The 16,009-nt window shown below is 39.7% G+C and overlaps 1 protein-coding gene across 2 annotated transcripts in view; it reads right to left on the bottom strand.

The window, feature by feature from the left end:
• The window catches only part of TMTC2 (transmembrane O-mannosyltransferase targeting cadherins 2), a 459,067-nt gene that overhangs the window by 350,265 nt on the left and 92,793 nt on the right, over nucleotides 1-16,009 (bottom strand). Inside the window, exon 1 of one of the 2 annotated variants that reach the window (XM_050748327.1) lies at nucleotides 10,965-11,254. The exons of the other annotated variant lie outside the window; for it this stretch is intronic. The gene's annotated coding sequence lies outside the window, so the exon portion shown is untranslated. Of the gene's footprint in view, nucleotides 1-10,964; nucleotides 11,255-16,009 lie in introns of those variants that run through there. 2 annotated transcript variants of the gene reach the window in all.

The following is a 16,009-nucleotide window of genomic DNA, read 5'->3' as shown; positions in this document are numbered from 1 at the left end:
TTACAGTGGTCCTAGGAAACTCGTACCCCCCACCCCCCATCTAAAAATTCAGAGATATGTGACTTACAGCAGTGAGAGAAAGGGCATCTTTCTTTTCTACCTTTCCACATAATCCCTACGAAATGCCCCTTCATATGTGAAGCTCACTTCTTCTGGAAAACAACAGGGACAATCTCTCTTCCTGAAATATGAAGGTTGGAACCAAGGGAGTCAAGTGATTCTCCATCAGGGCAGGTCATTAAACCCTTAGTCCATAACAATCTAATCTCTGGTCTGCAGGTCTGAGTACATTTTTCAACACTGAATATATTTTTGAAATCAGTGCTATCATGAGTATAATCATTCTACATAAAGTTATAGGTAGCTACTACAGATAATTCCCTGGTAGTAATTCTCCCATGAAAATATTTTATAGCAAGAATATCAGTTAGACTGATGTACAGACTGGCAGAAGGGAGGAACTTTCTGTTGTAATGGTAAAGAACGGTATCTTTTGCTGGAGTTATAAATGCAACATGGACTTTTTAGATTGAATCAGCTAGAGGTTACTGCTCTTGAAAGCAAAATTTTTCCTGCAAATATCATCATTGTCTGGATGTGTTTCAGATGTATATTTTCGTTTACCTCTGGCTGTTCATTTGTCACAACTTCTCTAACTAGCAAATCTTTACTTTTTTTTTTTTTTTTTTTGAGACGCAGTTTCACTCTTGTTGCCCAGGCTGGAGTGCAGTGGCGTGATCTCAGCTTACTACAACCTCCCCCTTCCCGGTTCAAGCGATTCTCCTGCCTTAGCCTCCCAAGTAGCTGCCATTACAGGCTCCCACCACAATGCCCAGCTAATTTTTAGATTTTTAGTAGAGACGGGGTTTCACCATGTTAGCCACGCTGGTCTCAAACTCCTGAACTCAAGTGATCCAACCACCTCGGCCTCCCAAAGTGCTGGGATTACAGGCTTGAGCCACCGCAACCAGCCAAGTCTTTACATGTTTTTTTTTTTTTTTTTTTTTTTTTGAGACGGAGTATCCCTCTATCACCCAGGCTGGAGTGCAGTGACGCGATCTTGGCTCACTGCAAGCTCCGTCTTCAGGATTCACGCCATTCTCCTGCCTCAGCCTCCCGAGTAGCTGGGACTACAGGTGCCGCCACCACGCCCTCCATCTACCCATCTTGGCCTCCCGAAGTGCTGGGATTACAGGCGTGAGCCACCGCACCCAGCCCCAAGTCTTTATATCTTTTAAAATGAAAATTAGGTGGCCGGGCGCGGGGGCTCACGTCTGTAATCCCAGCACTATGGGAGGCCGAGGCGGGCGGATCACGAGGTCAGGAGATCGAGATCATCCTGGCTAACACGGTGAAACCCCGTCTCTACTAAAAATACAAGAAAATTAGCCGGGCCTGATGGCAGGCACCTGTAGTCCCAGCTACTCACGAGGCTGAGGCAGGACAATGGCGTGAACCCGGGAGACGGAGCTTGCTGTGAGCAGAGATCGCGCCACTACACTCCAGCCTGGGTGACAGAGCCAGACTCCATCTCAAAAAAAAAAAAAAAATTAGGTTGGTTATATTAAAAATGACCACTCTAAAAAAGCAAAACAAAACCTACTCTGTAAACAATTTTAGAGCCATTCATGGTACCTAGGAATTATAAGATTTAGAGCATTTTATATAAATTGAATGATCTAATCTTCCCACATGGGCCTAAAATGACTTAATATTGTCCTGGTTCTGTCTACCTAAAATCCTTCAAAAACATGCACTGAATATGAGTAAGCCAAAAAACCACTGTCAGATAATTAAAAGCTTGATAAATCAGCACCTCTTATCTTTAAAACTGATTTAGCATCTAATTCACAGAATTCAGAAAAGAGAGACACTGAGTTTTTTTTTTTTTTTTTTTTTTTTTGAGACGGAATCTCGCTCTGCCGCCCAGGCTGGAGTGCAGTGGCCAGATCTCGGCTCACTGTAAGCTCCGCCTCCCTAGTTCACGCCATTCTCCTGCCTCAGCCTCCCGAGTAGCTGGGACTACAGGCGCCCGCCACCTCTAGCGCCCGGCTAGTTTTTTGTATTTTTTTTAGTAGAGACGGGGTTTCACCGTATTAGCCAAGATGGTCTCGATCTCCTGACCTCGTGATCCGCCCGCCTCGGCCTCCCAAAGTGCTGAGATTACAGGCTTGAGCCACCGCGCCCGGCCCATACTGAGATTTTTTTATACGTTTTTGACGTTACTCTTTTTTTGTCGGCCTAGACCTTATTACACACAGCAGCCAATATACGTTGTGATACTTGAATAAAGCAGTGCTTCCTAAAACACCATGTATCAGGAGACCATACCAGAGGTGCTGCTACATGGTCATTTCTATGTAAAATTCAACCAACCTATTCACTTTAGCAACAAGGAAGCCTATTTGTCTGAAGTACGTAACAGTTATTGTCCAATTCATTACCATACAGAAGAGTAACAATTGTCTTGGTGAATAAAACAATTAGTGTGAAGACAGCCTCCCACACATTTTATTAAAATTGTAATTAGCAACATACTGCTTCACAGTAACACCTAGGCTATACAGGAAATATTTCAAATCATTTTCCAGTGGTATAAATAAAAATTTCAAGATCACTTGTAGAATACCCATTATATTTTTAAAATGCAATCAGTGTTGCAGAAAGTAAGGCAGGGAAGCTAATGATACTGTGAACAAAGTAAAGTATGAACAATACAGTCGGCATTGGAAAGGCAACTAAAAACTTCAGATCCTCTGACATAAATCACAGCATGAACCAACATTTAGTCTTATATTATACATATCTTAAATAACATATCTTAAATAATTGTTATTATAGTCAACTTTTATTTTGAGCTAATTATATTCATGAGATAAATTCAATAAAACTTCACAAAAACATGAAGTAGGAACTTTTATATCCCCATTTTAAAGTTGGGGAAACTGAGGCTTAGAGGGGTTGAGTGACCTGACCAAGGTTATAACCAGTAGCTGGTAAGTTGCAGAACCTGCACTTATATCCCAGTCAGACTCCCAATACAACCTGCTCTTGGTCTTTAGACTACTCTGCTTCATAGAATCAGCCTGAGAAGAAACAGGCTGGGGCGGAAGTTTCTACCACAGTTCAGCCAAAGAGGCTGCTGAGGAGGTGTAACTTAGAACAACTTTATTAAATATGTTATGCACTATATATACTTTTCCCCTAAGCTTACCACCATAGCAAAGTTATTCTTAGACCAACTACTTACATTAAACTGCTGGAATAGGCTAAAGTTATTTTTATTATTTTCACCAAAATGTAAAGGAGGCTGTAGTGTAAGTTAAAATGCATGTAAAGGGCTGTAAATAATTATTCATTTGTTTTGGAGTAAATGCCACTAGCTTTTCCTGAAATTTTTCACTACTAAAACAAGAAGCTAAAGGATTCAATTTACCATGAGAGCCTTCAGCTGGGGTATCAGTCTATTATAAAACTAATTTTTACAGCAAATAAAATTCATTCTTCAGCCGTGTTTCAAGATACCTTAGTAACCAGCTCTATGTTTTTCCCTCAGTAGTTCTCAATGCTTTCACTGAAATATCACTGAAATACAGGACTGCAATGAATTCAGCCAGATCGTCCTGGCTACAAATAGTCTCCTCCCAAAACTCCACCCCCAGCTCAACCCGAATCTTATTAAAATCCAGCACTCAAAAGGCCTGGGAGGTTGCTCATACTCACTTCAGATACACACACTGAGTTCCATCTATATGGCTGGCCCTGTTCTAAGTTTCCGGTGTTCTGGTATTCTAACCCATCCTATTATCTCTGAAAAGCCAAAATATATAGCTGATAACTCATAAACCTAAATCTACAACATATAAAAGCAAAGCAGTGGAAATCACTTCATCAGGCTCTCCACTGTTATCTTAGTTTGCTTTGTCCTTCTGTAACAAAACACTGGAGACTGACTGATAACTTACAGAGAAATTTATTTTCTCACACTTCTGCAAGCTAGGAAGTCCAAGATCAATGCCCTGGCAGGTGTGTTGTCTGGGAAGGGCTGCTCTCTGCTTCCAAGATGGCGCCTTGTTGCTGCATCCCCAGAAAGGGAGAAACAACGTGTCTCCACAGGGTGGAAGGCAGAAGGGCAAGCTAGTTGAATGCTCCTGAAGCCTTTTTTTTTTTTTAAGGCTCATGATCCCAATTCACCAGGGAAGAACTTTCATGGCCTAATTACCTCATAAGGGGCCCATCTCTTAGTACCATATTGTCATCATCCTAATTGACATGATATTGTTAACACCTGAATTTTGGAGGGGATGTGAACAAACCACAGCACCTGTGGAAACCAATGTTCTTTTAAGGCAACCCAATCTCTACCCTTCAGACACAAATACTAGGTTAAATACAGGACCGTGATATCAACATATGACTGAGAGTTTTCTTTTTTTTTTTTTTTTTTTTTTTTGAGACGGAGTCTCGCTCTGTCGCCCAGCCTGGAGTGCAGTGGCCGGATCTCGGCTCACTGCAAGCTCCGCCTCCCGGGTTTACGCCATTCTCCTGCCTCAGCCTCCCGAGTAGCTGGGACTACAGACGCTCGCCACCTCGCCCGGCTATTTTTTTGTATTTTTTTACTAGAGACGGGGTTTCACCGGGTTAGCCAGGATGGTCTCGATCTCCTGACCTCGTGATCCGCCCGTCTCGGCCTCCCAAAGTGCTGGGATTACAGGCTTGAGCCACCGCGCCCGGCCATGACTGAGAGTTTTCTATAGTGGATACAGAATATACAGACTGTCTTACCATATAATTTTTTAACTTCTTTTTTTCTTTCGAGACGGAGTCTCACTGTCACCCAGGCTGGAGTGCAGTGGCGCGATCTCGGCTCACTGCAATCTCTGCCTCCCAGGTTCAAGCGATTCGCCCACCTCAGCCTCCCGAGTGGCTGGGATTACAGACACGTGCCACCAAGCCCAGCTAATTTTTGTATTTTTAGTAGAGATGGGGTTTCACCATGTTGGCCAGGCTGATCTCGAACTCCTGACCTCAAGTGATCCACTTGTCTCAGGCTCCCAAAGTGCTGGGATTACAGGCATGAGCCACCACGCCCGGCCAATTTTCTCAACTTCGGATTCAAGTGATTCACAGATGAACTCTTCCATGTTGACTTACTTCTCTTAGAATCCCAGGCTCCTTGTCTTTATTTTTCCAAAGGATTTCTATTAGCATCACTGCTACCTTTTCTTGAGTGGTTATTACAAGGCAGAGACTATTGGTAGCTTTATATAAATATTCAGAAGGATCCCATGATAACTAACTACTTCTTTTCTGCAAATGGCAAAACTGCAACTTGCATCAGTTAGATAATAGTCCCAAAGTCAAACAGTCAATAACTAAGGCATGTATCTCCGGGTTCACACTCAATTCTCTTAATAAATATACTTTCAAGATGTGGTTAAATTCACCTTCTCAAATTGAAAAATCATTGATTATGGTAATTGGAGTATGACCATTTTAATATATTTATAATAGAAGCCTTTATAAGAGGTAGTAATGCAAATACCTCATTTGACCTAACACAAAATAAAACCATAGATGCTGTTAAAAAAAAAAACACACACACACAAACACACACACGCACACACAACCAGCAAAATTCACATGATTTAGAGTCCTTCACTTGTTTGTGGAATCAAAATTGTATAAATATGCAAGGCAGAGCTTGGCCTGCTCTATGAAATGTCACTAACAATACACCTCAATTTGTGTTTCCCCCCAACACAAGCCCTTTTTTTCTGTGTGAGTTGGTAGATGGGGAAGAGGGAAAATGTGCATCATTTATACCTTTCAAGAACAAAAGACGAACCAAATTCCAATGACAAGCAGTAAAAAGAGGGAGGACAAAGGATGAGGAGAGGAGTGAGAGAGGAGGGCGCCCCAGGAGTTAACACTAGCTGAACAAATTGCGGGCCTGCGCCCTGTCCCACATGCCGGCTGAGGCCAGCGGGCTGCCCTGGGACCAAGTCACATGTGCCCTCTTCTCACGCATCAACAGAGCCTGTGCAAATAAGTGAACAGTCACAAGTGAGTTACTGAAGCACCCTGGAGCCATCAAATTGTAAAGAAGGGTTTCTATCAGAAAGCTGAAAATCACATACTGGGGGCACAAAGCAGTTGATATTGAAAAACATCCCTAGGGATCAAGAAAGCATAAAAGTCAAGTCATTTTCCCAAGTCTCATATACAGTAGATAAGCCTATTGAGAACATTGTAAGCTATGCTAATTGGTTCAGAGGTTATATATCTCTTTTGTTTGTTCCAACTGAGCCTTCACATGCTGCAGTGAATTGGGGAAAAAGACAGTGTAATAAATCTATCTGAAACAAAACAGCATTAGGGTTTGAAAGATGCTAATAAGCTGCAGTGTTCCAACTTGAAAACTCCCCTTCCCACCCCCACACCATATTACTAGCTCCTAAGTCATTTCTAAAAGCACGGGAAGAAGGTGTTTAAAAATTCTTCAACTCCTCATACTGTTAATTCTTTATTACAGCTAATACTTTTAAAATTAAATCAAGTGTCATTTGACAGAGTAACACTAATTTAGTCATTTATAATGAAAGCATGTTCTTCTACATATAAAATGTTAGGGAAATATTATATTTGCATCTTGTCATTGGAAAACTGAATGAACATTAATTCAATAATGCTTCTTAGAACTTTACTACTTTCAAAGTAAATCTGTCCCTACATTTAGAACTGAAGATATATTCTAATTTTGAAAAAAAAAAAAAGACTGAGTCAATTGATTTTGATTTCTTATCCTGGGAAAAAGATGAAATGAGACATGTAAATGAAAGCATGACAAAAAGTATTAAGTCCTTTAAAAATGTTAAATATTATTTCGAGATCTTAAGAATCCTAGAACCAAAAGGTACTAAAAAAGAAAATAATGTTCTATCCTTTGCATCAGCAACAGTTAGCTTTGTGTAAATAGCCAGGTACTGAGGACACTGTGGAAACAATTCTGAATAATTAGCCATACTACCATTGTGTAATTAAACATTACAGTGGTTATGTGCATATGTGTGTACTCATTCTATCAAAAGGCGCCCTTACAAAGTAGACATAAAAATATACCACACTTTAAGGTATCTCAGAGGAATGCCTGGACAACATGTATTAATTTCCTCTGGCAACAATTAATCACATTTTGTGGTCTGATTTAGATCTTCAGCACATTTTAATTCACCGTAATTAAGCTAGAACTGTACACATACTAGGTGGCAAAGTACTCTATATCTTCAAAAAAATAAAAGATGAATATGAGAATATTCATCTCCAGAATCTGTATCATGTGAAAATAAAATGTAAAGTAACATAGAGAGAGGCCAGGTGCAGTGCCTCAGGCCTATAATCCCAGCACTTTGAGAGGCTAAGGTGGGAGGATCATTTCAGGACAGGAGTTCAAGACAAGCAGAGGCAACATAGCAAGACCCCCATCTCTACAAAAAAAATGGAAAAAAATAAAAAATAGCTGGGTGTGGTGATGCATGTCTGTTGTCCCAGCTACTCAGGGAGCTGAAATGGGAGAACTGCTTGACCCCAGGAAGTTGAGGCTGCAGTGAGTCATGATCAAATTACTGCATTCCATCCTGGGCGACAGAGCGAGACTGTGTCAAAAAAAAAAAACCATTGAGGAGAGGAGAGGGAATAGAAAGTGACTATTTAATGGGTACAGAGTCTCCTCTGGAGGTGTTGACATGTTTTGGAAATAGAGGTGATGGTTGCTCAACATCATGAATGTACTGAGTTGAATGTCACTGAGTTGTACACTTCAAAATTGTAAATTTTATGTTATGTGAATTGCACCTCAAAAACAATTACAGTACTGAACTCCAGTTGATAGAAAGATAGGTGCTTTATACAGAGCATTTTGTTTTCAGTCTTGATAGTAATGCTAATGTATCATTATCCCCATTTTCAGATAAGAAAAGCCAAGCAAAAGTGGACACATCTGGAACACCACAGTACACAGATTTTAACTCAAGGCTGTTCACACTCTTTCCCCTCTACCTTGCTGCTTCTTCCTTCTGTGGGAATTTCTCAAGCAGGGGAGTAAGAAAAAACACTCTTGATTAAGTCAGAACAGGTTAGCAAAGCACAGGGCAGGGAAGTATATGTCACGTTCTGAAAATGATAAGAAGCTTAGAACGGTAACAGTTGGGGCAGGAGAGCAATGAAGATAAAGCATAAGCAGTGGCTGTGGAGGTAAAGCCTACCAAAGGTCCTCTGTGCCTGGTAAGGAGTATGGGCTTTGTCTTGTTACCCACAGCAGTAGTTCTCAAAAAGTGTGTCTCAAAAATCCCTGGCAGGTTTCCTAAAGTACAGATTTCTGATTCACTTTTGTCTAGGGTGGGGTCTGAGAATTTACATTACTAAAAATTTACCAACAATGTTGATGCTGCTGGTTCAGTGACTATAACTTCTGGCCTATAGAATAATCAGAGGTTTTCACGTAGAAAAGCAACATAATTTTATGAATATATAAAACATTACATATGGAAAAGTTATCTTGCAGTGGAGTTACTAAATCCCTTCCCTTCTGAAGTTGGTATTTATCAGGAGGAAAAGCCTTTGTTCCACTTTTCCTATGGCAAAGAGCATAGCTCTCACTTGTGTTAGTATTAGGTCTGATTCTTATATCTGAGAGTATCTGATTGTCTTAATTTCACCATTCATTCCATAACTTATGGAAATATATATAACATTTTATTTAGGACAGGTAGCAGAGAATACAGATGAGATTACTGCAATGTCCAAAGTAAAAATAAATAAATAAAAACTTAAACTAGGATAACAAAAATAGAGTTTGGAGGTAGGGATGTCATGACCTACATAAAAATAAAAAACCCTTAGTAACATGGAAAGATAAAAAGCTCAAGAATTGGAATTACATAGTATGGGAATATACTTTTTCTCGAACTAGTGACTAATTAGAGGAGAAGTCATGTAAAAAGAATAGTCAAAGATAAGTTATGTCTCCATGAAGGAAAAGCAGAAAGGAGAAGCATCTGGTCCTACAATACAGAAGCCCAGAGATGATGTTCATCCCCATCCAGGTCACTGAAGGTATGGATGAGCTCACTCAACTGGCTTCCCTAAACAGGGGGAAAGTGGCACAATAGCACCCCAGCAATTATGACATTCTGTTCGAATATTTCTTTTTTAAAGGCAAAGAGGCAGGGAGGTAAGCAAAAAGAAGAAATTTTACTTTTCTTCTTTTTTTTTTTTTGAGACAGAGTTTCACCCTTGTTGTCCAGGCTGGAGTGCAATGGCACGATCTCAGCTCACTGCTACCTCTACCTCCTGGGTTCAAGTGATTCTCCTGCCTTAGCCTCCCAAGTAGCTGGGATTACAGGCATACACCACCACCCCTGGTTATTTTTTTGTATTTTTAGTAGAGATGGGGTTTCACCATGGCCAGGCTGGTCTTGAACTCCTGACCTCAGGTGATCCACCCTCCTTGGCCTCCGAGAGTGCTGGGATTACAGGTGTGAGCCAACGTGCCCGGCCATAAGAAGAAATTTTTCAAACGCATTGAATCTGGCCCAGCAATATACTTTTTCCCAGGAAAATCAACATCATCTTCTTGTGAAGAAAATTCATAAGAGAAAAAAAAAATGCTATCAAATGACATTTCCAAATCAAAGCCAAGCAAACTACTGGCATTTCAAGAAATTTCAAATATTTAGTCTCTCAAAGAGGGACAATAAACTATAAACAGAGAAAGAACCAACTCCTATAGCCTCAATTCACCCCCTCACAATTACAGCAAGACTGTCCCCGACAGCATGGCCATGGACAGTTTACCCATCTATTTTTTTTTTTTTTTTAAGAGACAAGATCTCACTCAAGCTAGAGTATGTGGTGAAAGGAACCCGTAAGCTCAATTCATCCTACCTCCTCAGCCTCCTAAGTAGTTGGGAGCACAGGCACACACCACCACACCCAGCTAATTTTTTGTTTTTGTAGAGATAAGGTCTCACTATGTTGCCTAGGCTGGTCTCAAACTCCTTGCCTCAAGAAATTATCCTATCTTGGCCTTCCAAAGTGATGGGATTACAGGCATGAGCCACTGTGCTCAGCTAGCTTACTCATCTTTACTGAGCCACTTCTTCCTCTGTAAAATGAAAGATAACATGAATAGTACTTGTCTTGCCTACTTCACCAGTTAGATGTGAAAAGCAAATATAATAGAACACAGAAAGCAAACTGAGGGCATAAAGCAAACTCTATGTATTCCTACCATTATCTTACAATAGATTCAAAGTTACATTCAAAGAGGGAAGATGAACCAAATGCCCATCAGTTAGGATTCTTTCTATAGTATTAATAACAAGTTTCTTCAGATTCTCTGCCTTCGTTCACAGTTCACTGTTTTGTCAGAGGTGAACATGAATCAGAACTGTTTGCATGTTCCAGTAAAGAGCCTGGCTTAGTCTATATTTCTATATAATTTAAGTCAGGGATGGCATTTTACTTCAAATAAATATTAATCATACCAGATGAAAGGACAAACTTTGTTTAATGAATCTTTCCATTGTTCATGTTGCTAATTCATCACAGTAATATTAATTTACAGAACCCATGAATCCGTGTGTCTGCTTATACTCTGTTTTAAATGTTTCTTAACCATTATAGTACAATTAAGCCTATTTGTTCTTCCCTCTTTATTAACAACCTCTAAAATTCAGCATACACACAATTAGAGCCCACAGGGTGCAATTCTCTTTTTTCCCCTGACACAGTTCTAGATGGTCATGATTGCTTGGCAAACCTCTACCTCCTACACCTGCCATTCACAAGATTAGAAAACCCATTTAACTTTATCCTACATATCAGACACTGGTTTCAAAAAGACAAAAGGGTGAATCTGGAGACTTGAGGAAGCCATTTGGCAAAAGGAAGCGCTTTATTACCTCAAAGAAGTATCCCTCAATGAGTTAGGAGTAGCTGGTGACGGACAGAAGTAGGTAACAGGTTTTCCTTTCTTTTCTTTTCTTTTTTGAGGCAGAGTCCCCCTAGGTTGCCTGAGCTGTTCTGAAACTCTTGGGCTCAAGTGGTCCTCTGCCTTGGCCTCCCAAAGTACTGAGATGAACAACTGCGCTAGACTTTCCAGTAACGTCCATTCAGAACTTCTTGGTTCTGAAAGTGAAGAGAGAGAAAAGCTGCAGGAGTTTAGAACTTCAGCACCCTGGAAAGAGAAGAGAAACAGAGTAGGTCCAAGAACCTAAGAGCAGGAAAGTGCTTAAGGTGAGTGCAAGGATGTTAAGGATGTAATTATACATTCTCCAGAGATGAAAAGACCAGGACATTAGCTCTTGAACATGAAAAAGGTCTGGGAAGGCTGTGAGGGAGAAAAGGTAAGCAAGCTAGTAAGTTTTTTCTTTTCCTTCTAGGAGATTGTAACTAAACAAATTTAATAAGGTAAAGAGACATATGCAAAATATTGGTGGGGAGAAGAGACATATTTACCTGACATTGCTAACCCACCACTCAGGTAACCCCACTGTGCTCTTATCGCTGTTCCTAAGCTACCAAACCTTGCAGTAAAAACTTAAAAATCACGGACCCATGAAATTTGCGCCACCCAACTTCAACTTCACTAGTATTTACCAATAGTTGCAATGATGTAAGAATTTTGAATATTTCCATTGAATTTGTAGAAAAATACTTATTTCCCTTACTCTAAATATTTATATAAACGGTCAGAAGGTATACTGTACTATAATCTCTGTACTCAAATAACATTGTTATAACTTGCCCCCAAAATAAAAAGCACTCTACCTAAAAGATATTTCCAAAACATTACAGAATAAAATACTTTTATTAAGTTATATTTAAAATATAGTAGCAGATCTGATTTTTTAAAAGAAAATCCATAACATACGTTCTGTAAGGAAATCATTTAAATGTTGTAGGGACACTGGAAAGTCTATTCTCATCTCATGCCAAAATACCACTTTTGGAAACCACATAATTACGTTCTTAAAAGAGGACATACATTACCAAGATGAAGTAAGGAAAGAAAATTTTAGCCTACTGTTGGTCTAAGGGCATTTAATTATTATTATTATTATTATTATTTTTTTATGAGATGGAGTCTTGCTCTGTCACCCAGGCTGGAGTGCAATGATGTGATCTCGGCTCACTGCTACCTCCGCCTCCCAGGTTCAAGCAATTCTCCTGCCTCAGCCTCCCAAGTAGCTGGGACTACAGGCACACACCACCACGCCCAGCTAATTTTTTGTATTTTTAGTTAAGACGGGGTTTCTCCGTGTTGGCCAGGCTGGTCTCAGATTCCTGACCTCATGTGATCCACCCGCCTCGGCCTCCCAAAGTGCCGGGATTACAGGCGTGAGCAACCGCATCTGGCCAGGACATTTAATTTCTAATATCTGTTTTTAATCAGCTAAGAGTATTACAGAAACACAAATCCATACTGACATCATAAGATGAATTAGGTCAAAGATAATTTTAAGGGATAAAGATTTTAAGAAGTAAATCTAACTTAAGCAACTGTCTGAAAAATGTAGCAAACATTTCAGGGAAAAAGATAAATTCATTTACATATAACTAGGTTCTGTATTTTTTCAAATCCTTTAAGAATAAAGTCTAAACCTCATTACAAACAATTCCTTAAATATCCCCTTTCCAATTCAGAAATAGTTAAAACAACAAACAAGCTATTCCACATGTAAAATGGACTTCAGTGCAGACAATAAGTCCACTGACATTTCATAAATAATGTCCCTTAGCCACCTCATTAGACTCACACCATCTAAAATTAACTGTGGGAAGAAAAAACATGAAAGATAGAAAATGATAAAAACTGCTTTGCCTAGTAGATAGTGAAAATATAAATATGAAAAAGTTTCACCAGTTTCCATACTGGGTATAATAATTAAAATATACAACCCTAGCCCCCAACCAAAACATAATATTTGATAGAAACAGCCTGATAAAGCTCTCTGAACAAACAAAATAGTGTTAGGGCTAAATACAAACTGTATGGTTATATAGGCTCCTATAATTAAACACTTTTCATTTAAACACTTATTTCACTTCTAGCTTGTAATAAGAAAGTAGGTATGCATGAGGAATTTATTTTAAAATGCCATCTACATAAATCAACTACAGCATAGCTGAGTAGTAAAAATGTTCTAACAAAAACAAAAACTTTTATTGTAAGATCCCTAGTACTTGGAATGGTTCCCACTTCACAGTACCCCAACAAAAACTAAGGAAAATCTCTCGTTAAGAGCTCTAAGGAGGCCGGGCGTGGTGACTTATGCCTGTAATCCCAGCACTTTGGGAGATGGAGGTGGGCGGATTACCTGAGGTCGGGAGTTCGAGATCAACCTGGCTAACATGGTGAAACCCTGTCTCTACTAAATATACAAAATTAGCTGGGCGTGGTGGTGCACGCCTGTAATCCCAGATACTCCAGAGGCTGAGGCAGGAGAATTGCTTGAACCCGGGAGGCGGAGGTTGCAGTGAGCCGGGATCGCGCCACTGTACTCCAACCTGGGGTGACAGTGAGACCCTGTCTCAAAAACAAACAAACAAAAAAAAAAAAAAGAAAAAAAAAGAGCTTTAAGGAGCTGGAGACCCTTTCTTCAAAGGCACGAGGCCCAGATCACTGTTGAGACAAAGGGAAGAGCTGTACCAAGCAGTGTTCTAATCAAGGAATTCCCAGTAATGAGAGTCTAAAAAGTAAACATTTAACACTAATTCATCAGTGTTACTTCAAAATAATGGCAGATGCTCATTTTTCTTTTTTTTTTTTTTTTTTTTTTGAGACGGAGTCTCGCTCTGTCGTCCAGGCTGGAGTGCTGTGGCCGGATCTCAGCTCACTGCAAGCTCCGCCTCCCGGGTTCACGCCATTCTCCTGCCTCAGCCTCCCGAGTAGCTGGGACTACAGGCGCCCACCACTTCGCCCGGCTAGTTTTTTGTATTTTTTAGTAGAGACGGGGTTTCACCGTGTTAGCCAGGATGGTCTCGATCTCCTGACCTCGTGATCCACCCGTCTCGGCCTCCCGAAGTGCTGGGATTACAGGCTTGAGCCACCGCGCCCGGCCTAGATGCTCATTTTTCTACCCCAAATTTAATCAAATATCTTTTTTTGCTATCAAAAATACCAGCTGGAGAAGAAACTCTCAAAGTACAAATTGGAGAAAATTAAGTCAGCACCACTGATCTCTATGTCAACGTGAATAAAATAACTACAATAAAAGGAGTCACTTCTGAACGGTGAGAGCCATTACAATTTATTGGGCAACATATAATGTACTATACCTGTGATACCTTTCCATTACTGCCTTATACCATTATTTAAACAGGGGGAGGGGAGACTAATCATTTATCTTTTCAGGTGTGTGTGTCATCATTTCTCAACTAGATTATAATTCCCTTGAAGAAGGAAGCTAGAAAGTAAGATGTTTCCTTGCATTTTTTTTCTAACACTTTGCACCCATGTAGATACATATTAGATGGTTTTCTCTATGACTTCTTAACGGAAAGGAAATCCCAGCAAATAGAACACAGGGAGATCAAGAAAAGAAACACATCAGCAAAACATAAATCAGGTAATCAGAGCAGGTTAACTTTCGGTATTGTTCGACAGGCAACAAAAAACAGTTAAAAGACCGTAGGCTCTGCAGCAACCAGAACATGGGAAGAACTCTAAAAAATCAGAAAAGGACATAAAACAAAGTAGACTTGCCACACTTAGAATTTCAACATACTTAAATCGAGGTGGTGACATAAACTTCTACCCAGTGCCTTTTTCCCCATTTAGCAGCTGTTTAACAAATATCTGCAGAAATGAACCAAATCCTTTAACAAACAAGGATAATCTCTGAATCATGGTCTCTAGAATCAAGGAGACTAGAGAATTCCAAAGTGACAAAGGGAACCATGTTTCAGGATTGTAAATCAGGTTAGACAGTGAAAGACTGCCATTTTAATCTTCAATATCATTATTTTCTTTAGGGCATTTGGGATTTGAGAATGAATGTGGTAATAAACCATTCCTTTTGCTGCTGCCCTACCTTGTGAAGTTTACTTAAATTATGCAGTCCAACAACAGGCAGACAAATATGAATGGACATATATTTTGCTAAATATATTTTCCTGTTTGAAAACAAAGAGCTTTACTGCCGGCAACTTGGTAAAATAAATAAAAGTCACGTGATACACAAAAAAATAAAAAGTTACATTCTCACATTCCAGTGTTCTAATAATGTGCCCCTAGTTTGTTTTTATTTTGTGATTTGTTTCTTTTGTGTGAGTGTGTGTGTTCTGTGTGGTGTGTGTTGGCGGGGGGGGGGGTTGTTTGTTTGCTTCAGATTAAAAATTAAAATAGCTGAAACCAGAAAGAATGAGAGGGCTCAGGATTAAGCACAAGGTAGGGAAATTCCTTCCCAATTGCATTTCTCAATCCCTTTGGTATCAAAGCAAAATGGAGTTTTCCCTCTAAGTCTTTCTCATCTAATGTTTTAGTGCTCAAGATTTCCCCAGCAGCTTCCAGGTCTAAAGAGAGGCCTCAAAGTAAAACTGAGTTCTTTCCCATTGGCATGGATCTCTATGAAACCTACACATGACTACATCTTTAAGAGAAGCAAAAACTATTAAGAAAGGTCTCTTCCCTTCTATGCCAGGTAATAGCCTTCAGTTGTTCACTCTTATTATTCCCAGTTGGAAACTGAACAAAAAGACACAGAAATTGTAAACTAAACTATTTTCTGAAAATTCTGAAGTGGCTGGAACCAAAACCAAACAAACAAACAAAAAAGACACACACAAGGAAATCAATGAAACTCAGAAAGCTGCAGGGCAGAATTCTGTAATAAAGCCAATGTTCTCCACCAAAAAAATTAATATGCTGTTAACTCCAGCTGAAAATACGCTTTTAAAATTAAAACCCCAAAACACAAAAATGAAGCATATGGAATTACTCTGA

This window comes from Macaca thibetana, chromosome 11 (genome assembly GCF_024542745.1).
Source record: "Macaca thibetana thibetana isolate TM-01 chromosome 11, ASM2454274v1, whole genome shotgun sequence".
NCBI lineage: Eukaryota > Metazoa > Chordata > Mammalia > Primates > Cercopithecidae > Macaca > Macaca thibetana.
This window is presented reverse-complemented; position numbering and strand designations above follow the sequence as displayed.